At 39.6% G+C, this 22,706-nt stretch overlaps 1 protein-coding gene across 4 annotated transcripts in view; it reads left to right on the top strand.

Moving 5' to 3' along the window:
* Positions 1-22,706, top strand: part of LOC124154493 (cytochrome c oxidase assembly factor 6 homolog) — a 127,640-nt gene that overhangs the window by 14,383 nt on the left and 90,551 nt on the right. For 2 of the 4 annotated variants that reach the window (XM_046528266.1, XM_046528268.1), the window contains exon 2: positions 12,424-12,605. The exons of the other annotated variants lie outside the window; for them this stretch is intronic. The gene's annotated coding sequence lies outside the window, so the exon portion shown is untranslated. The remainder of the gene's footprint in view (positions 1-12,423; positions 12,606-22,706) is intronic. 4 annotated transcript variants of the gene reach the window in all.

Here is a 22,706-nt window from a genome sequence, read left to right as displayed (position 1 = left end):
ACGGTGTCGCGAGTCCAATGTCTTTTACCCATCTACAAAAGTGCTCAACGCGCCATAAGAAGTTTTCAGTTCAATATACTTAATTATACATGGATGTAGTAGCGTTGACGGTGACGGTGTCGTGAATCCAATGTCTTTTACCCATCTACAAAAGTGCTCAACGCGCCATAACAAGTTTTCACTTCAAAAATAACAAAAAGGCGACATTCATTTTTCGGAAAAGTAAAAAATACGTTGTTACGTGTCGTCATGAAACCTGGATGCTGTAAGGATAGCGCGGTGAACAGAGTAAGTAATGAAAATGACCTTGAAACAAAAAAAGCCACATGAAGGACTAGAGTGACATCACTGATCTCAAAGGTTTAATACCAACTGTCTACTTTGGATTCTCCCCGATTTCAGTCCGATTTTTTTTATTTCTCTGATTTTATATTTATCTTTGTAACGCTTTCTGTACGCCGGGGTACTGTTACGAAGAATCGCACTGCTTTCCTGTGGCATATCATTAAGTTCACAGATTAATTCTCTCAGTGCCGGATCCCATATGCTAGCTGTATATTAAAGGTGTGGTGGTCAGAGTTGGACATACGAGACCATCTCGTATGTCGAACCTATGTATGTGTATGTTTCTCATAGTACCTCTTTTTTACTTTTTCATCCTAAAATTTTCCCACAACACTCCTGACGAATCCTAGCTTCTTGAGGACTCTGGGACAAACATTTCTTTTGTGTTCCCCCCTGCAGGTTAAATGCTACCCTAAGACCCATAATGCCACACTTCATCTTTCGCCTTTATTTAGACGCCATCCGCAACATGTACATTGGGATAGTTGGGCGATCTACGCAAGAAATATACAGCCGTGCATTTACTCAAATTTAATTCTAGTATTCATTCTTGGCTCCACAAATGATCGTTGTTTAACTTCGTCGATAGAATTCCAAATTCAAAGTGATCACTAATTTCGTTGTATATGATCTATTCTCAATTACTAAAGCTTTTCAAATCTCGAAGTTGTAAATGAGTGGTTAATAAAAATGAAAGTTTAAATAATATGGATATGTATGTTGAGCCCATTCAAGTCGGCGTGTCTCTCCTCCCACGGAGGCTCCTCCATTCCGCTCCCACGCATTTTCTTCTTCTTCTGTTTTTTCTCCGGTCGAAGACGCCCACGCTTCCTTCACTCGTTAAATCCGCCTCTGCTGTGCGCGTAAAATTGGACGCCCCTTCGTCTTCGTTGGGCAATGGCCAGGTGGGGAACGCGTGGAGAGGAAGAAGCACTCGACGTGGGTGTGTGAGCTGTGGATGTGTTCGGAAAGACTCTGAGCCGTGATATATCGCAATACGATCAACATCGATACGAGAGATGCCTACGTACTTCCATCATTGAACTCTAAACCACGAATATCACGATAGAGCATTCTCCAATTGGCATCTGGATATACTGTCGCTATGAAAAGTTTAGCAGGTGGGAGAGAGGAATGGAGAGCTGCGTCAAACCAATCTTAGGATTGTTGACTTACTATGATAAACCAAACACCACGGGCTTCAAAAAGGCGCCACTCGCGTCGCTGACGGGCAGAGCGATTCGAATTTTACAGAGAGTTAAGCTAAAATGAGACTGGTAGGTGAAAATTTTCATTTGTGATGCATATCGTTCATGTTTGAACATGCATTTGTGATCTATCAAATTCATAAGTTTTCAGTGCTATTCTTCACGATTGAAAATATAATGCCCAGTAAATGTTGAGAATAAATGGATCTCTCTGATCTTATCGCCGCTTTGCGGACATTTTTGAAAACCGATTACTCGGTGGCCTTAGTGGACATAAAAATCAAGCTTCGACCGAACTGAGTGGTGTCTCCTCTATCTCATCGGCCTACTTTCAATAATTGAATGGTAACATTCCCTATCCAATTTTATTCACGAAATTGCGCATCTGGTCATCTTGAGAAGACACACAGAATTCCGCTCGATAAAAATATGTGGCGAATCGCGCAACTGTGAAATTTATGTGCTCAGCTCATATAATTCGGACGAGGTTGCCACTTGGAAAATTTACAGCAAAGTCCCGCTAATACCAACTGATTGGGACCGAACTCTGTTCGAATTACTCGATTGTTCGGGTCATCCGAAATATTAGTAAAAACACCGGTTTGAAACGGAAGAACGAATCACAACCTGTGCATAGGACCGCGTAGCCGGACAAGACTATACTAGACCTACCACTAGTATCCCTAGTAAATTGGCCCAATTATCGGATTCTCACTCGAAAAAGTGGACTTCGATAAAATTTTATCTATTTTTTATGGTAGTTGATCTTCGACTGTATAATCTATTAAAAAGTAAATTTTTAAAGGTCGCACGTGCTGAAAAAATGATTTCTTTCTCTTTGCAAGAATCCACATGATTCTATGCCCACTACCGGAAAAAGCACGAAAGAAATGAATGGGGGAATTCCACAAAAAGAAAGATCCGCTCACAGTGGGAAATTTAAACATAGGAGTTAGGAAGCAATATATAAGAACTCATACTTGGAGTTGCTTCTTTAAGGAAGTGAAGCATATACCATAGAAGAAGCATAGACATCAAGGGTGGAGCAATTCGAAAAATTATTTAAACTAACAAAAAATTATTTAAAAAATTTAATACAGAAAAATATACTTGAGCTAATGATCCACGAACTGATCCCTCGTCCTGAAATAATGCAGATTCGGCATTCAATGGACATCGATTTACGATCATTCCTTATGAACGGATTAGAATTGTAAAGCAAGAGTCTACCATAGAAAAGAAATAGTTGAGATTTTCTTGGGAGGGATTAGGAATGCTGAGTCGAGTGAATCTTCACCGTGCAATAACACAGGCCAACAATGAAAAAACTTTTTTTACTGAAAACACCTTATTCTTATATTTTTAAAGTTTCTGAATCCAAATATGATGGTTTTAAAGTTGTATCACCCACCATTTATTCACATTTTACAGTTAAATTTATGAAAACAAGCAATATTTTTAGAATTTAACAGCTTTTTTATAATTATAATAAAATTGAAAAAGTAGGTCTAATGAACTAAGATAATGGGGATTACTGTTGGTACTTCACCGAGAAGTTCAGCAAGCGATTCATCGCAGAAAAAGCTACACAAGAAGCTTCAAAGAAAAAAAGGGAAAGAAAATGTATACCAATTCCAGCTGACAAGTGAACCCTGTATTATCACGCTGTAGTAAATACAAACAATTTAATCACGATGTAGTGAACAGTAAATACAAACAATTTTATGATGTAACACAGTGATTAATTGATTTCCCTTTATACCGTATAGGGGTATTAGACTAAATATTAAATACGTATTGCTTGGAAAACATGGGTGATACAAAAAAACTAAGGCCATGTTTGGATTCGGCTCATCAAAATCTATAAAGATCACCTATCAAAATAAAAAAAGTTTTCAAACAAAATCTTTTTGTTGGCCTGTGTAATCCTTACTGAAGGAGGTGAATTGGTCGGGTATGAAAAAGATTGACAAAGTACCAAACATGGTGGATGAGGAGAGAAAGGTCTTAGATGTGATACGGAAAAGAGAGGGGGTTCTGGAGTGCTGCAAAAGAAAGATGAAAACATAATGGATCGACCGAATAAGTTATGAGAGTAAGCTGCCAGCTCCTCTATATTTATAGTCTCTCCCAAGCGTGTCATTAGTAGGAGTCCTCGGAATGTGTTTTGCCATTTTATTCCGAAATGAAATATTTCGAAAGGGGGGAATGGCGATTTGGGATAAACCCCGATGTGCGTTGCAGTGACACAGATCAGAATCGGGGCCAACTGTTTATGCAGTGTGGGCATTCTTTCGCGAAATCTGGAGGGCGCGAGATTTTTTGAGGCAGCATTTCCTGCATTTTTTCCTTTCCCCTTGGGCCACTGTCGTTTTTTCCCCTCCAATTTTTATTCGCGCGTCCATTTTTATTCTCGGCCATTCCTAATCTTCATCAGTGTCCACAGGGAATATTTATGTATCCTCCTCCTCCTCCTTACATCTGCTTACCTCATCCCTTTCGCATTCCTACGATAGCTTTCAAGGGCGAAATCGTGAATTTTTGGCTCTCGGCTAATTAATTTCTATGTATGGGGTGAACAGTCTCGCGCCTTAGGATAATGCTCCCGAGTGCGTTCGCGGGGTTGCGAATGGAATATGCCGTTCTACGGAAGTGAGGCATGGACAATGAGAGCAGCGGAGAAGATTGGAGGCTTTCGAAATGCTGTGCCACAGGAGAATAATGAGTGTATAGTGGATCGACCGGGCAAGTCGTGAAGAAGTCCTAAGAAAAGTAGGAGAGAAGAGCAGCCTCGTGAAAACCCTAATAAGAAGGCGGAATTACTTTATAAGAAATGAAATACCAAGAAGTGAAAAGATTAACTGATAGGAGAATTCAATGGAGAGCTGCGTCAAACTAATCTTGAAATTGTTGACTAGTGAAGATGATGAAAGTATTATAATTCAACGGCCAATCAGGAGACACCTCATCCCGCCCGCCAGAAACCTGAGATTCAAATTACGTACGAATACTCAGCACCAGAACTTCAAACCTGAAGATTTCTGTTGAAACGCTAGCTAATACGACTTCTCTTAGATGAACCGTAGAGCTGAGGAAATTAAGGAAACAGATTTTTGTCATACTTTAGCTAAGTTTTCCGCAACGTCCAATTCCCATTTAAAACTGTTCATTTAACAGAATGCTAAATTAAATTTACTAAGTAAGTGATAGCTCTTAGAGAGGGTAGGAGAGAAGAGAAGCCCCGTGACAAGGAGACGAAACAACGTAATCGGCTATATCTTGAGACATGATGACCTTTTGAATACAATCAGCGAGGGACAAAAGTATTGAAAGAATGGAAAAGAGAAGCCTCGAATAAAATGTATGGAGCGGTTAAAGAGGGATGTGAAAGAGGAGAAATATATAGGTGTGAAAAGATAGCTGAATTAGAAGAAGTGAGGAGAGAGTTACGTGTAACCAATCTTAGGATTGTTCACCAGTGATGAGGATTTAATTTTCTGAGTGAGAGAAGAAGTGTTGAAATCCACATATCGATGAGTTATTGATCTCGATATCGCTTGCTCGATTGACTCCAACCTATCGTATAGCCTTTCTTAACTTATTCTCGAAATTTTTGGTCGTTATCAGAGGCGTTCGCTAACCGAGGTCCTACTGTATATGGTTCACGGTAAAGAATGCGTGGTTGACGAGTAAATGAGATTCTCTGACGGAATGGAGTCTCAGAGGCATCCCTCGCCCACCACGTTGACGGCTCCAGCGAGCGATTAGAAAGGGGAAATATGAGGGGGGTATAATTTGAGGGTCCCTGGGGCGGCCGTCTTGTTTACGTCGCAATCCCCACGAGGGACTGGATTATTTGGTTTAATTTGTGGGAACGCCTTTAGGGGTGGGGGGTGGGGGGGATGTGCCCTGCGTCATCCCGAGCCGGACGTGTGTGCATGCCGTGTATCCGCCGTAAATTACATCGAGCGACTAAAAATAACAACTGTGCCAGCAACGGCATCTGGACGCAGGATCCGAACTTTCCTCGCAAGCAAGGGGGCGACATACCCATAAGGATAATGCGTATAGGTTTTGATACATCAGTGCCATCTATGCCAGTGGTCCAAGGCTGCCGCGAAATTTGAATGGACATCTCGGCGCCTGTTCTTTTACGCGTCACGATAGGGCGTGCTATTCAGGCTTAATAATGCTACTGCGATTGCGAGAAACTTAAAAGCAATGAATGTAAGAAAATCTTCCTGATGAACTTCCCCAGGTTACTTAACTAGTAACCATAATACAAGATTCATGTGCAAAGTCAACTGGCGATCTGGTGGTTGGTTAGAATAATGATCTCGGAAACTTACTTCAGTGGACATTGGTATTTATTGATACAATAACTGGTAAAAGAAATACAACAATAACAATTTCAATATGACATACTAGAGATGAAATCTGTGGAAGTTAACAATTCTACAAGCACATGAGATGCACAAGCAACAAATATCAATTACAACATGAGAAAGCAGCCTTTGCGTAATAGGAGAAAGATTCCATTACTTAAGTAAACACTCCACAGTTACAGACAAAGAGGGTGACCCAGTGTTCCTTGAGGTAGATGTATCTTGCAACACCTCTGGGACAGGGAAAATAATGCTAATCCTGAAACCATAGACCATAACATTACTTCACTAGAAATAAGCATGCAATTTTGAATATCATTTCATGGGAGATAATTATTTAATTATGAAAGGAGGACATTATTTCGTAGGTAGTAGTTCATGACGAGTACCCATTAAGATAGCATATGTCGGCAGAGGAGTCTTAAAATGAAAGGTTCTTGTAAGTTAATATCCATCACTTATACGAAAGAAAGTATCCCAAAAGTAGAAAACAAGAAAAGTGAAGAATATTTTATACCAATGTAGTAGAAATTAAGTTCTTACTTCAAAGGGAAAGAGATTAAAGTTTTAAGAAATGTAAACATCGTAGAACACTTAATGAATAATGCTCAATTAATGACAATTAAACAGTTGAAAGGACAGAGTTGAAATAGCAAATTACATACATAACCAACAAAATGATTAGCATTAAACAAACCTAAGAATAGCACTAGCGATAAATGAGTAGTTTGAACACTAGAAAAACTGCAAGTACAATGAAAAACATATTGAAATATAAGGAATACAAGACACCATAAAATTTTGAAAACATGAGAAAAGGTTAGCTAATCACAGGTTGAAATCAAAATGGAATAATGAAGGAAACAGAATTACTCACACTTTCATCACCAAATACATTTCATACCCACGCAATTTAGCAATAACCAAGATCATTGAGACTCGTATCCTTCATCGAGCACATTCCAAAATCGTAAGGGACACTGTAAGCAATAAAAAAAGTCTGCAGTTAACACTAATGACTATCAATAAGCCTCAATATCACGTTTGTTTACAGCGAGATTCAATATGGCAGCCCCCAGTTCGTTACTGCTCTGAGAAACAGGCTACACCAGCGCCTCTATGTTGGGTAGGCCGTTGGACCACTGGGGCTCCGGAAAAATCAAAACAAAAGAGGTTTTCCATACGATATATCGCAGTTTTGTCGCCCCCTTGCTCGCAAGTACATAGTCTCGACATTACTGACGAAACGAATGGCATGATGTAAAAAAAAAACAAAAGAGAGATAATGAAACGGCCTATGCTGTTGATAAGGGGAAGGGAGTGATGCTTTCATAAAACACTTTAATTTGCTTAAATTTCACCTCCACGCTTCAGGGTGTGGCAATCAGTTGTGAATAATAATAGAAATGATATGTATCTTCATTTCATGTATTTACGTAATTCATAGCATACAATAAGGATCAGCTATAATGAAATGAAAAGAAACACCCCAGAAGAGCACTCCATTGCTGTGGTTACCATCCGATATGTATGACAGCACAGACAAACAATAATATCTAAGCATTAAGGCAAGTTTATGCACAGTTTAAGTGTTCACCATGAAAAAATATCATAATTCGTGCGCATTAATGACAAAATGTAATATTATAAAAAAAAATAGATATTTAAAATGCTTGTAATACCCAGGAGTTTTAAAAACACTTTCAGTAATCTCCAAAAAAAAAAACAGCCAGGCTTATACGGAATTTTTTTCAACCTCCGATCCGCTCAGCAAAAACGCCGTAAAAGCGACATGCGGACACTGCGCGGATAGGGCGACTGCGCATCCTCTGCACCACACGCCCAAGTCATTTCTGATCGTAGGTTGTTAGTTTAAGGTTATTAGCAATCTCATTAATTACTCTGCCTCAATTGATTCTCCCGCCAAGTGCGCACCGCGGAGCGACAGCCAGAAAACTCGCTGAATGGCTTCAGCATTGACATGTCTTGACCTTTATGCCGATATAGGAGAATTTTTCTTTAATGCACTGTGGCTGGAGTGTGAAACATTACGTCCATTCCTATGCAAAACAAAAGAAGAGACGTGCTGACTTCTGGAAGTGTTCTGATCCATGACAACGCCCGTCATCTCAGCGCTGATGCAGCCCAACTGCTCCTTGAGCAATTTCAATGGGACATTTTCGATCACCCGCCGTGCAATGCCAACCTATTGCCTTCATCTTCACATTGTGACTTTCATGTTTACGCTGAAATGAAGATGTGGCTAGGAGGGAAGCGTTTTAAAACGGACAATAAACTTCAGGGCAAAGGAAAAATTGATTGGAAGTTATTGGCGGCAACATTCTATGAAGAAGATATAGTAAACTATGTCCACAGGCACGACCAATCCTTCAATCGCCGAGGCCATTATGTCGATAGGACACCACAATTGTACTCAATATTTATCAATAAAATAATTTGTAGTTAATCACTTCGTCTTCTGTTCATGACCCATCGGTGGTTGAAAAAAACCGCCCTCGTATATAGCAGGGTATCCTGTGACCGGGGAAACCGGGAGAATCAGGAATTTTAATTTTTAAGGGTCCAATACTAAGTACTGACACTTTTTATCCCTTTCACCATACATGACTAACGAAAAACCGATGCCACTACACACTGTACATTCCAGCCCTAACGACGGTAACCAACGGCAACGTCACCGACCCATTCAACAATTCATGGTGACATAATTCATTCGTAATTGACGCTGCTTAGTAACGAAATCTTAGATAATCATCATAGATGGCATAATTCAAGGCAGTCCAGGAAGCCAAAATTCCATAATAGAATAACTATGAGAAATATATGTGGCAGAGCCCTGGAGAAGCCGAGATTCGTCAGTCGTGTAGTTGGAAGGTTTTCTGATGAACAAATAAAAGAGAGGTGATATTTCGCACTCGTCCAGCCACGACTTGAATAGGCAGCGAGCATATGGGATCCAGCGCAGAAAGACTTACTCCGATCAGCAAAATATATCTCGTAATTTATCGTTTCTGTCGACCTATACGTTTTCGTGGGGTTCTAATATATTTTCCCTGTCGCACTGAAATATATCTACTCTTGATTGCTGAAGCAGTCTAATAGCGCGTCGCATCCCAGTATCTAGCAGCTCCCAGCCTAATTCGTTTAACATATTTGTAACGCTTTCTGTATTCTAGCATCAGTTTTTGTTCTTAAGAATCGCGAAGTTTTCCTTTGCATTTCATTAAGTTCGCAGTGTGACTACTCTATTTCCAGCTCCGGCAGAAACAATGAATTAAGAGAGATATTTTTCCATATAACGGATGTCTATAGGAATTCATTTTCCCCTCGAATAGTACAGGACTTTAATTGTAGTAATAGTACTGAACTTCGTTGGAACATATAATATTTGTTTAAAACCGGCTGATGTTCTAACACCTCCCGCTACACGCCTATTGGGGTGGGCTTGTGGGGTAGAATGTAGATGAAGATGATTAATGTGAATTGGTAAGGAAACTTGAAAATGTAATTACCATCCCAATATTTCAGTTATTCTTTCCAAACCTCCAGTGGTAGGTATCCCGCTCTTCTGTTATGTATAGATGGATCATTGGTTCGGATACTTCCGTGATTTTCAACGATTTCAAATCTTTAGTATTAGGTAGGCACATACCGATAAAAGACCCATTCCTTTCAAATTCATGCAGGAGGTGCGGTGTCAAAATCGTGAAGGAAGTGATTCTAAACTTCCCAATGCTACATATGAGCACTACCCTAACTCTGATTTTGCCATTTCTACACCACGGGACTATTCTCTCATCCACTTGGAGAACTCGGAACATATCTGGAGTAAGGAAGGAAGGAAGGTTGAGGTCGGGGTGGTCTTAAAGGCGGGCGCTGAAAGTCGATTCAACGTTGAAATAGTTTTGGCTCGAGGAAGAGTTGTTGGTTGGGGACTACTCCCTTCCTTTTGTGATTCTTCTTTGACTCGTGTCTCTCAGCGCTAAGAAATAAAACTAGAATTTCGCAAGCTCTTCGGTCTACTTTCGTGTGATGCATCAGCTGTGTTAACATTCGTGTCAAGCATTGTGCGCTGTTGCTATTTCTCCGTATTTTAGTCACTGTATGTTGAGTGCACCTTTGAGGGATGCTTTAGGCGTCTAAGTGTCTGTTTTTAAGCCCATCTCTTCCTCTCACCGGCTTGCTTTTGAGTGTGATTGAAGACGTTGAATGACGTCCATGGAAATACCAGGATAATTACGGCCAATTAGAGTTACACAAGTGACCTGATTGTTGTGATTGTTTATAGTTGCGTTGCAACGGTTTTTTTATACCTTAAACTAATTCACTCACCCTGATGACGATGGGCTTGTCTTCCGTAGAAACGTTGCTGATGTATTGAATTAATTAAACCGGTTTAAATCCCGTAATGACCTCAGTAAAAAGACGGTAGTTGAATTATTAGTAAATTACAATTTACTGTCGAGTTTTCACAAATACTTTGATTTCAACTCGCGTCTGGTTTAAATTCATTTTATGCTATCCTCATATCATTCGTATTATCTTCTTATCTTCACACCTGACAAGCCCTCGGTGGATTCACACCTGTTCTCTTCCCTGTTGATGATTGCTAAAGGCAATCGAAAAACCGGTTTCGGAGATATTTTTCCTGCCAATTATAGTTGCCATTTGGATTTCCTGTCTTCGGACTTTTTCACACCCGGAGGATTATTCTGTATTTCCGAATTTGAGCTCAAATTCGGATGACATTCGTTGAGTGATTCATTTGAAGATACAACAACAGCTCTCCGAATGTGATCATTTACATTCGGAAATTCAAAATAACCCCTTTAAGATAGTAAAATAATGCATTGAAACAGATCGTTAAGTGAAACTAAAGTAAGTTATAATTTTTGACCAAATGCCAGTTACTTTCATTTTATTAACATGCTATGATGCCTCCTTACTCATACTGAAATTATTTATTTATTACCTTGGTCGTTTAGTCCCTGAAGTAGGTCAGGTGATAAATGAGCAACGGATGTATATTTTTCGAAGGGGCATGGTGTTCGTACTCCTCCTGAGTGGGTTTTATGGCTCAAACGAAATGTAGTTCGATCATGAAGTCGCTGCTCTCGCCGGGACGGCAGGTTCCATAATTTCGCTTTTTTCCCATATTATTATTTTTAAGTTTTTTTTTTCGTTTCCTATTTATGATTCATCTTATCTCTTTGCTTTATTCCAACCTTTTTTTTATAAATTGTTGTAGCGATGGTATTTAATGCAGTGGAAATCCCGAAAAGACTTATATTTATTTCGTAAAATGTTCTCGGGATCGCCGCCGGGTCAGGAACTGGACGTCCCTCACAGCCCTGAGGACGATGGCGGAGTCGGAAATCGAAATATCGGCAGTTATGCAGTTCCTGGCCCGGTGGCGATCCCGAGAACATGTTACGGAGTCTATTCACCGGTAAAGCCCTGAATCTTTCTTTTTTTTAATTTTAAAAAAAATTTTATTTCATTCTCAAACCACCGAATACAGCTCATATTGGCCATTTTATATCGGGGTATTCAACAAATTTAACAATTAAGCGTACACAAACAACCATGCGCTGGACAGGAGAAATCTATCCCTGGCGGCACTCGAACCCGCGACCTCTTGTTTGGCAGGCGAGGACGTTACCCTCCCCCCCTCCGCCACCGAAGCCGGAAATTCTTTTTTCTCTCAATTAATTGGCGCGTTAGAACGTAAGAGTATACATTTTTTAGCAACATAAATAGAAAAATAGATTTAGTTCTAATTAAGTAAAAAAAATTAAATATGAATTAATGCACTATTCACAATTTAAAAAGCCGAGTGCAAAGTATATAGGAAAACATTTATTAAAATTCATCTGCATAAATTGTGCGAAAAATCCACAGAGAAAAAATCAAGTTATCACCGTGGCTAGTCCCGGTATACTTAAATTCATCTGCATATTTTTTTTAAAGTTTGCAATAGAAGAGCGAGAATAAAATACTATTATTAAATATGCCAACACAACTACTGCAAGCCAAAATAATAATATCACTTCACCGGTAATAAAGACTTCCCCGGTGTAAAAAAACAGCTTCTCCCGTTTTGGAGTAAATCGCAAAAATTTTCACTGACATGTCTGCATTTTGTGCGGACACAGTGAGCCGCCTGTTACAATTCTCTGCGACATTGGAATGATTACCCTTTTCCTCCATGTCTTTCACATTCTTCCTTCTCCCTCCCTCGTATAACGAGAGTTTCGCCGTATTGCGATCAGCTGGTGGCCCTCCGCCCAAATAATCTCCTTCTTCCCCCAAATTTCGCGCGGTCGTCCAAGAGGAGGGTGGGGGGGGGGGGTTGCGCCCCCCCCCACTGCGATGGGTTTGGCGGTGCGGAAGTATTCCGCCATTGGTCCGCAGGTGGCGGGCACCTCCCATCCCTAACCATTGGTCGCGAAATCTTTTTCCAGCTCCGGCCGGCCCCAAGGTGATCGCCTCCTGCCCCGCGAGGAATATCGTCCGGCTGAAGAAGCGCAACAGTGCTCTTACTTCTCGGTTCGCGGAAAGAGGTCGCGACTACAGTGAGACGGAACCGACGCCGTTAAACCCTTATCGTGTGGTGCGAGGCGATTTTCAGTCCCTTTTTCGTGGGGTAAGTAACCTTTCTTTGACATACAGTCCCACTAATACGGACGTCCACATAATCCACTTTTTTTACATTTATTTACTTCCTGGGGGCTCAAAACCTATCGTTACTTCACCTGAATCGGTGGTAATTTTATATATGAGTGGGTAAGAAGCCAAGGGGTACAGTGATTTCTTTTTTTATACAGAGTTAGGTACAGAAAAGGTAGGTATAGAAAACAAAACAAGATCGATTAGATATTTAGTAGTGCATTTGATTTTCCACTCGATGTCAACGCAGAACAGAGACTCATTCGTATCCCTTGGCAATAAAGTTTTTGTGTATTTATTCTAACAATTAACTTTTTCTAACTATATTGAGAAAAGTATCACTTATACCCCTTGGCTTCTTACCCTCTCATATAATTTACTCAGCTAATGAATTGTCTCTCATATATTTTTAATGTTTTTAACAGCAAAAAAGAGAATTATTATTTCCATAAAAAAGGTATTTTTGCATCACCATTACCACGCTATGCCTAAAATCTTCAGCAGTAATTGCGAGTAGATTTTGTGGCGACATGTTATGGCAATTGCATTGCATTGAAACAAGACATTTTCAAGACGCAACCAATTTAAAGATAGTTCTTGGCTAATTTCAAAGCTTCCTTTGGCTCAATTACGCAGGTAGTTTTATACAGTTTAATGTTATTTCAAGACTATATGTATATTCTTATGCCGTGCACAATGGAGTGGAATCAATTAACTGAGTATTCTACGCTAATTACTGTGTAACATTTGAAACCCAATGTGGTTGAATAGTTTTTTATTGGAGTAACTTTCACAGTTTCCTCGCTCTGTTTCTTAAACATTCACGTCCGCCAAGTCGGTTTCAAAAACATTCATTCATTATCCCATCTCAGAGTTGGTGGGGGTAGGAGTCTACGCTTGCCAAACCGAAGGTACACGTCCATACAAAAAGGTTCGAGCCCCGCCGGGGTATATTGTCCCTCTCCATGGCGTCAGTGTTTCTGATCGCCCATTGTTGTTATTCGTTATATTCCCCCGTTGTTAAGGCCTGTAATGCACTGTTTTCGGGGCGGTGAAGGTATTAGGAAATTAAGTTTTAATTAAATTAATTAAAAAAAGTAATGTCTTCTCCGGTTCAAACTGGTTGAAGTTTCTCCTCTTTTTTAATTAATTTACTACTGAATTCTTTTTTGTTATTTTTTATTTTATTATTGCAAAAACATTGTGATAACATTTAATGCCTTCATGTATCAAATCTATGAACCATATTCATTCATAACCCTGATGAAGATGTAAAATGTACCGAAGTTGGCAAAAAGTTGCATTTAAATTATTCAAGACACTGATGAACATAAGTATTATGTAGTTGTGCCTACTCTTCCTTTTGTGCGATCTTCGCATTGATTAATCTTAATGCATGGAGAAGTTATAATAAACCTTGAGAATAACCAAATAAATTTGTACATGAAAATAATATTTTCGATGAGATTTGCTTGTTTAGCAAAAAATTTTAGGTTTTCCCTTCAAAAGTTCTGTAGCATATTGCGATGTCACCATTTGTTTCGCTTTTTTCGCCGTAAATTTGGAATTTAATTCTTGACCCACCTTGACCCTTGATAAAGGAGTTGTTTTATTTCATATCGTTATGTAAATATGCAGTTAAAATTACACGTAAAGGAAAGGAAGATTTTACAATTTCAAAACCCGCAAACATCAGTGATTCTCTTATGCATGTTAGCTTTAGTTTCTGATTCAATGTACATTCAAGTAATCACCTCTCAAATTAATTTAGGAGAGCTTGAAACATTCAGGAATTACTTCAGCTGTCGATGAGTGGTACTTTTTATCGATTTTAATCCTGTTTTAATCCTTTATTTTAATCGCATTACTTTAGACAAGTTGTAATTAGGAATGCACGAATTTATTTCTTCGATATAAGGACGCGATGTGGGCATAAAATAGAAAGTTGAAATTCTTAAATACCTACTAGTTTGTTTGTGATTCGTTAATATAGCCTCTCCAGTGTTTGTATGGGAAGCCTCGATGAAGAAATGGTGACAGTAATCATGCTGTGCTTTGACCCACGGAGCGTTCACGTTGATATTTTCACAAAAATAGTCGCATTAAAAACATGATGTACAATAGTGACTTTATTTCGTTTTTGTGGAAATAAGTTGTATTTTCTCTTACGGTGTCCACTGTCTTGGAAGATAAATATATTTATTTTTCAAAACTAACACTCACTCTCCCATTACTGGGTCGTATTTTTCTCATGCAAGGTAAGTGTTGCTTGTACCACTCACTGTCGTGAAAGAATAATGTATTTATTTATCGAGTTTTAAAGTCGTTCTCCTACATATCATGGGCGGTGTTTTTCTTTTATTTTTTAAATTTTTATCGTGTGGCCACTCCATTAATTCACTCAGTTAAATGACAACCATTGCTTGGTGTCAGGCCAACGTTCCACCAATTATCTTTCTTTTGTTTCAACCGCCTCGGCTCGTGCGGTTAAATCTATGCGAATGCGGAGCGGGTTGCCAACTCTCGTTCAGCGATCGTCTTCTTTTTTTTTTGTGGAAACAAACATCGCGGACGTGGTTTGACTGGTCGTTTTCCCCCTCGTATTGTATCGTCGCGTCTGTCACCGAGCCAGAACGCGGGAAGCACAAGTCATACCACCTGTATATGAATCCACTGCATCATACCGTTGTTGTGTAAACAAGTGAAGTTAATGGAGTCTCGTGACGCTTACATTAAGGCACAGTGGTCCGAAAATCGGAAAAAGCCGGAGAAAAAGTCCAAGTTGGATATTTTTGTTTTTAGTTAGCGACTTGAAACTTAGCCTGCATACTCATAATTAATACCAATAGGGTAGTTTCCTATTATATTTTATTGCCTAAATCGAAAGATTATTACTCCTGGAGTACGTATTTCACGCTTTTAGATTTTTAAATGACGGTATCTATTTTTAGCGATTAAATGAAAAGTGAAAATTTTCAAGCGCGCGAAAACGCGACGGCTAAGTATGAATGCTGGGAAATCTCCGTGTGACGTCGTTCTGCTTCCCGCTGCCGCAAGTGAGGTGACCTTGGGGCGAGGCTTTAAGCGCTGATACGACGCAGGATGATAGCAGGTAGCGATTGGCATAAATAAGGATTATTAATACTTTATCAAACGAAGAAACCTTCCTGCCGACCATAGGCAGTTTTAATAGGTGATTATTAAGACATGTTTCCCTGAGCTCTGTGCCTCATGCATGCATTGGTGATCTCAGACGATGTAAAACTCCTATCTACTCGTATAGAAACTAGGTCCCTGTGACGTCACGTGGAGTGGCATCGCATGGGCGCCAATCTGGCCTTTTTCAAATGAGGATAAAATTGACCATTGCCATTCGTCTAAACCGGTATTTCTAAAACCAAATAATTTTGTATATTATGAATACACTAATGGTGGGTAACGAATCGCAATCAATGCCTTTCGTTTTCTTTGATGAAGGAAACTACCCTAATATGTGTAATTTTTCATAAATGCGACCCTGAGTTACAGTAGACCAAACATAACAGTTTTGTCAGAAACACGTGCTATCTCTTCTCTCTTCGAATATCTTTGAATTAATCAGTTTGCTTTGCGGTGGTACGATTTTTATAGAATAAACAAACACAATATTCCCTTGGCCTGATGCTTTGTTTATAGAGTCCAAGACTTAAGAAGATTTTGGCTCACATCTGTCTGGTTTTTCAACGCAAAACGGCGTATCCGTTTTTCATGTGAAATTTGATATTAAGTAGACAATTTCTTTCTTTAACGATATATTTTAAACTCGGGAAATTTAAATCACAGTGTAAAGTAGGGATGATTTAAAAGAATGCCAAGCAAAATTTTCGCAAAAACGTTTGCGTCTGCAGAAATGAGAGCGATTTTTCGATCGCGCGTCAAGGCTGAGCTACACGACTCGGAACCCTGAGGCTCGGTAAAGGCGATCGATTTTTTCCAATTAAAAAAATTCTTGAAAATCGTCGTTTAAATCACGGAAAATATTCATTATCGGCCTAAAACTCTATACTGAGGCTATTAGCATGGTAATGGATCGATCGACTTGAACATTTAAACGCATTACTCCGGTGATGAAGGTGTTTTTCTAAGGGTTTCTTTTCCCGTTTCATCTGGTATCAATTATTTCGTACTGTCAGTCTCTACTTCCTGTAAATGAAGAAAGGTTTGAGGAACCAAATGAAGCGATAAATTTCAGTTCCACATTTGGGCGCTTACTATACCCGAAGTTTTTGTTCTCATAAATTTCGGTTCTAACATTAGGATTTTGGTCTATTTCTAACTTTTTGCAGGAAAAAAATTCTTTATACCACCAAAATTAGGAAAGTTACTACAAAAAACGTAAACCTTCTAATTTCGATTCCATTCGCTCAATTTAAAATCGATGGTCACTGCTGAGTCCTGTATAATGTATTTCATCAATCATTATTGGATATACTACTGATTTTCTTCCTGAATACTCTCTGTAAATCTACATAATACTCCGCAAGCCGCCTCAATGGGCGTGTGGCATGGGGGGTGTTAGGACGCCAGCCGTTAACGAATCAAAATGAAATTCTCTAACGTAGTACAGCCAAAAATGTTTCAAAGTCCTTAATTGTTAGGGGAAAAACGAATTACCATACCTATCCGTTCGGCAAAATATCTCTCATAATTGATCGTTTCTGTCCGACCTGGAAATAAAGTGGGACTCCAATATGATATTCTCCGAGTCGCTCTGAAACATTTTCATTTGCCTAAGCAGTGTAAGTCTTGCGCGCAGCCTCCCGAGTCTCTAGCGGCTCACGGCCTGTTTAACGGTTTCCGGTCTCCCGTAGCAGTTTTTAGCCGTTTTTAAGTTGCATGTATCTACCTGCATTGTAAAGATAGCTATCGTTAAGGTGGCTCTCCAATGAACATTTTTAATTCACCGATTTGAAAAACAATGTTTAAAAATAATCGATGAATGAGTTCAACAGATTCAGGCTTCAATTGGTGGAAGTTAGACATATTTATGCCGAAACGCGTTGTACGCAGTAAAAAAATTGTGGAAAAGTGCTACGATCTCTTATATATATATATAAAAATTGATGAATGTCCTAAAAGCCACATATCTACGCTTATCAGACCTCAGACGCATTTTAGGAATGGGTTGCATTCCTTAAAGGCGCCGAGTAATGTAAGGAACTGCTCCCCTCCTTACAAAACGACGACCCACACTCAATGCGGATGCCTTGAATTCAAGGCATCCCGCGCTAGCCTAGGACGCGGATGCCTTGAATACAAGGCATCGGTCTCGTTAGGTTTCTCGGCCCGCCATCTGCCTCCGCGTCTTCTACTAGACCCTGCCATTGTGCCCAGCGTCTCTGTGTGTCTTCTCCTGTGACTGGATACATGTCGTTTGCTTGCAGCAGATTTTTTGCCTTCTTTTTATTATAATATATTTATTATAATTTTATTATAATATTTAATATTTTTTTTATTAATAGTGAAAATTTTAATGATTTTCAACTATGTATGATTGTATACGATTAAGGAAGACACAATATCTGATATTATTGCAAAATATTTTTTCCGCGTGGCGGTATGTTATGATAAATTTTCTCAGCATTGAGTGTGTTAATCTGCCCCAAGCTCTAGTCCGAGTTGGCGTGGAGTGACCCACTTAGAGGTCTCTGTAGCTCGTCAACTTTGAAGTGGGATGTACATGATGTGGACCAGTGCTTTATGCTCATTGATAGCTTGATTGAATCGGTCAAATATAGAATTCGGAGGGAGGAATATCGAGAGGTTAGCTCTGGATGGCGCTTGAGGGTGACGGCTGAAGTGCTGCAATCGGACGGAAAGACTTTCAATCAATGATCGCCCTTCTCTTGGTTAGGCGTAGGAGGATTGTGTACTTAAAGTTATCTTCAAATACAAACTACTCCTCGAGCTGCTTCAACTTTATAAAATACGAAGGAAAGCTGAGGGATTCGTAAAAATTACTGCGAACATACAGAAAGCGTTACACTGGTGTTAAATGAATTAAGCCGGGAGCCGATAGAGACTCGGAGACTTCGTGTTAGGCTTAAATTGATTGAGCAATTGAGAATAGATATCTTTTAGAGGGACTCTAAGAACATCATATTATAACCCCAATATATTTCTACGAACGACAGAAATGATAAAATAAGAGAGATGTTTTGCCGAACGGATAGGTGCGGGAATGATTTTTTCTCCGAACAACGAGGGACTTTAATAAATGCTAGACGGAACTTCTTATGCGCCTTTCCTTTTTATTCGTCAACGGCTGGAGAACAAATACCTTCTGCCACATGCTTATTTAGGCGGCTTGCGGAATAATATTTAAGTGTAGGTGACAAGGGGAGTGGCAGAGGGTGCCAGGACACCAGCCGTCAACAGAAACATAAAAAACCGGGATGTAATTTCGAACGAGTCATAGTGGAACCACAAACAAAATTCTTTTCCAGTAATCGGCGCATAGTTACTTAGTTACGTATGATTTTAGCATTGAAAGACACTTTGTTACTTCCAATATATATTTTTTTAAATCCATTAAAAATATATTGTGGAAGGAATAAAGTGTCTTTTATTGCTAGTATGGAGTCCTTCCACCTCGTACAAGCTTCAAGTTTCGATTTAATTAAGTATGATTTTTTGGCTGGCCTCGACGCCGGTTTTTTTTAAATTGAGCATCTACGTTTATACTTTGTTTACAACGTGGCGCACTTTTCGTTTACTCTCAGTAGGTATTCTGGCGACCCCCTTTCCCTCAAATTGGCAACTTATTCGTCCAGGAATCTTCGCCGCAGAAAAAAGTTCGGAGTCTGCTTCTATGAGTGCATTCTCCATCCGGAGGAGAAACTCACGCTAATCTGTTTGTGCCAAGTGCATTGTCTCCTGGCTTGAGCCGTGGATATCGGGGTCCTGCATTTATTACGAGCGAGCGTTCTTGTTCTAGCAACCGGTACCCGTTGAATCAAGTGGTGGTGAAAAATAAAATGTTGCTTTGCAATTACTCTAAAGCAGTGTATTACTCTTTGCGGTAGGTTCAAGTAAAGGCAGAATTATCCCACCACCTTTGTTATGCCTACAGAATGTAACCACAGATATCCGTATTAAGTTTGATTTAAAAGGCGAGTTTAAGTAGAAATGTTAATTTCATTGAACGCAATGTTCATATTAAACTAATGGCATATAACTATAATTTGGATATTTTTCAAAAGATTGAATTACTAACATTTTTAATAAATCATCCCTTCCTCGGTAAACCTGCAGCATGAATGTTTCCCATTTAAAAAATATTTTTCCTAAGATAACGTCTCATAAAAAATGCGGGAACTTCCGTGAAAACTGGATAGAATTTCGCGGGAGCCGTCATGTAAATTTCAAATGGAACTCATTTCCAATGATCAGCATAATTCCTTAGTTACATATGATTTCATTGTTGGCCTTAGCTACCGGTAGCATAGGCGACAGCTTTCGTTTCTACAGAGTGGCTACTATGTGTATTATACTTTCAAACTTTATACCTTGTTTTCATCGTGGAGAACTTCTCGTTAATTCTCAGCAGGCATTCCGGCGAAAATCGTTCCCTCAAATTCGCAACTTATTCGTCCAGGAATCTCCGCCACAGAAAGAAAAGAATTCGGATCGTGCATCAATTAGTGCATTCTGCATCCGGAGGAGCAAGACGCCCATCTGTATGTGCCAAGTGCATCATTTCCTCGAGCCGTGGATATCGGGGTCCAGCATTCCTTGCAAGCGAGCGTCCTCTCGGCGGGGCGCACGCCTCGAGTGCTTCAAGAGGGATGTGTTCCGTCGCTTCCGTCGGAAAGCTTCCAACAAGTTTCCGTCGCGTCTTCCGCGGATATTGCTTCATATCCCTCTCGATACACCCGCACGCCCGCCCCACCACATTAGCGCATCCTCACACTTCGAGGACCAACTAAAAAATTTCAGCCCCGTGATTATTGGAGAATTAGGCGTGGGTGCCGATTAGGTTTAGATATAAATTATATGTGTCAATTCTTATTTTTAGGCTCTTCTGCACTCATTTCTAATTAACTTAATCAGCACCCACGCTTTATTATTCTAGTGATTATATAAGCTATTTTTTTCTTTTTAGTGCATTTTACATGCTTTTTGGAAAAGTGTGATTTTTTAAATATTTTTAATTTTATTTCCATTTATTATGAATCCGCCGTTGTCGTATGGTCTCTAGAATCTTAAACCAAGTGCTCTGGTTGGATGATTACTGGATATTTATTTCGATAAACAGTCCGTACAGGCGACTGGAGCGATTAGCTTGCTCTTTGAAGCAGCTTGTCGGATAGTATACAGGTGTAGGTAGAGGACCGCCTCCGAATTAAATTCCACTCTTGATTCGTGCGGGGACAAATCCAGTTTCGGAGATCGTTAAAAAATTATATTTATATACCGATCTGGGGCGTGCGGGTGGAGGGATTATAAGGATGCGAATCATTGAAGAGGACCTCAAGGCTATCCGTAGTCTATTTTAATCTCGCGATCTTTCATCCAACAAAGCCCGCCCTCTCCCCCGCAACTCTCAATCAGTTTCCTCACCTTTTCCTCATCTCAAGACTTTTATTATAGCGCCGAGGAAACGATTAGCGTCCTCTAGGCGCACTGACAGCGGTGAAACTGACCTAAAAACGTGAAGCAATGCCTCGTAAAATTTCAAATCCATAACCAAGGGTTACGCCTGTGAACCTTCCCCTGCCCGCCGTGTGAAACCTAAAAAAAAACAAGTAATTAAGTAGGCAGTGAATGCTATGTATCGAATGAAATCAACTGATTTTGGCGTGACTTGGTGGTACGATGTGATATTCATAGTGAAGATAAATCCCAGTACTGTTTACAAACTTTTATTTGCTGTCGACTCGAATAAAACTTCTTCTTACTTCAGAACTTCTACTTACTTCTTTTCAAACTTAGTCGACCGCAAATAAAAGTTTGTAGGACAGTACTGGGTTTTTGCTTCACCATAGCTATGTAACAATTCTCCATGGCGACGGGAGAAAACAATGGGAGTGAAATGTTAGTAAACAACAATTCTCGTTGGCGACGAGAAAATAAAAAGGGAGTCATATAATGGAAATAGTGTCATTCGCTCGTACACGTCATTTCCGAACTTTCGTCCTGAATACTTATCAGTTGTGTTTGAAAATTGTGCTAATTTGATTTGTGAAGTAATGGTACGCGTCGTCGCTCTCGAATTTTCTTCGTGAGTAATTACCCAGGAAAATTGAGTCCATAATTTCGCTTGGACGCTTCGCCGATATTTATAGTTGATGTCATCGCTATTCCCAACCTTTAGGCTGTCTTTCTAGGGTTTCAATTTATTTGTCATTTCAATATTTTTCATTGTCATAGTCATGGCTAAGTCACAGTGTGGCGTACTACTTTCGCTAGGACGTGTAGCCTACTTTACTTAATGGTGGAAATAACTTAATAATAGTACATACATAAAATTGATCAGTAATCATGTATTTGAAGAACATAACTGAATTTCACTGCAATATTTACGTAACAATTAAATCTGGTTGAGCTGAATTACTAAAGCACTGGTTGGCAGATGTCTAAATGTGGAAAACGTGTTTATTCTTACGGAAAAAATTGTAATTTGCTAGTGTTACCTATCTCGGAGGCCACTCAAACCTCGGAAGGCTTTTGGCCTTGCCAGCAGTCTCTCGCCATCTCTCTCGATCTTGCATCCTCTCGACTTCTGTTCCAACTCTTCTCATGTCGTCTACGATTTGGTCCTTTCAGTGATGTGAATATCGCACTTTAGATACGTGAAAATCGCACTTTCATTTTTATTTTATCGCACTTTCAATAACAGTTTATCGTATTTTGTAGCGTCTATTTTTTATTTTCATAATAAGGTAGATGATAAATGTTGGTGAAACACAGTTATATAACAAAATACAGAATATTTTAAATTATTAATTGATAGAACTTAAGGAATAAGACATATAGTGGTGGAGGTGTAGCTTGCCCGCGCCCACTTGTAGTTCGCGGCCACGTAGAGTCCCAGCCA

Source organism: Ischnura elegans, chromosome 2 (genome assembly GCF_921293095.1).
Source record: "Ischnura elegans chromosome 2, ioIscEleg1.1, whole genome shotgun sequence".
NCBI lineage: Eukaryota > Metazoa > Arthropoda > Insecta > Odonata > Coenagrionidae > Ischnura > Ischnura elegans.
The sequence above is the reverse complement of the archived record's forward strand: the minus strand, read 5'-3'. Positions and strand labels throughout refer to the sequence as shown.